Source organism: Buceros rhinoceros, unplaced genomic scaffold, assembly GCF_000710305.1.
Source record: "Buceros rhinoceros silvestris isolate BGI_N320 unplaced genomic scaffold, ASM71030v1 scaffold25450, whole genome shotgun sequence".
NCBI lineage: Eukaryota > Metazoa > Chordata > Aves > Bucerotiformes > Bucerotidae > Buceros > Buceros rhinoceros.
In genome coordinates this window covers 49973-51105 of record NW_010389397.1, presented here as the reverse complement: position 1 = coordinate 51105, position 1133 = coordinate 49973, and positions in this window count along the sequence as shown.

Genomic DNA, 1133 nt, shown 5'->3' with positions numbered 1-1133 from the left:
CAAGAGGCCCCCGGGCAGGGCCGGTGGCGCAGTCCGCCCCGCCGGGTGGGTCAGGCCAGGGCCGCCCCTCCCGCAGACGCTCCGGTATGGGCGCCTGTCAGCAGGCGGCCGCTGGATAACCGCATGGAAGCCTCGGTCTTAGTAGAGCTGCCGTCCGCCTGTCCTGAAGACGCGCCGGTTTGTGGCCTTCTGCGCCCACGGCAGAAGTTCCCCAGTCAGGCGTCTGGAGGAGGAGGGGACCGACAGCTGCCAGCGGTGCGGTGTGGGGAGCGCCGGGGAAGGTCCTCTGCCTTCCTGAAATCCTGAAGTTGGTTTGATGGCTTTGTAGCTGTTTCTCGTGAGTTCCCTCTGCTGAAAGAGTTAACAGAACAGGAAAGCAAAAAAAAATCAGAATGTATCTTTTTGATAAGAGTAATAAAAAAGGCACTTGGTTATCTCAGTCCTCCTTCATACTGGTATAAGTAAAAGGAGGTTTGTGGAAGTGCTAAGAAGGGTCACTGTAATCTTGAAATGACTGGAACTGAACCTCAAAGTATTTGGTTTAACGGTTTGGTTGTGAATCTTCTCTGCCAGCTGATGCAGTTTTGTATTTAAGTTTTCTACCTCTACAAAAGTGTGTTCCACAAAGGAAGAAGAGAAAACAAAAACAGGAGATACAGTGGAACTGCTGTTGAAAGTGCTGTCAAATATCCAAAGTAAACAAAGACACTTCAGAAAGCTGTTCTGGGTTTGTTGAGTTTGGTTTTGATTTGTTTTGCTGTTTTGGTTTTTGGTTTTTTTTTTTTTTAAGGTCTGGAGTCTTGCAATAAGTTACTGTTTACTTTGTTTACCGTCCCTTAAAGCAAATGTCCTTTCACTCAGTTTAATGTTACTTATTACCTCCTTTTTTTTTTTTAATTCAAATTATGGAGTCAAACCGTTGGCATAGTAGAAGTTATAGTCCCTTAAACACAATCTGAACTTTGTGGTTTGTAAATTAAATACTGTCAGTGGTGGTGGTGATGTTCTCCATTGGCTTAAATTGTACTGCTGTGAGTCAGGCTGTTACAAACTGTGTGCTGTTTTCTTACAGAATTAGTAATCTCGTAAAACACTTGTTAATATTCTTGATTACAATTTAATTGTATTTTAAA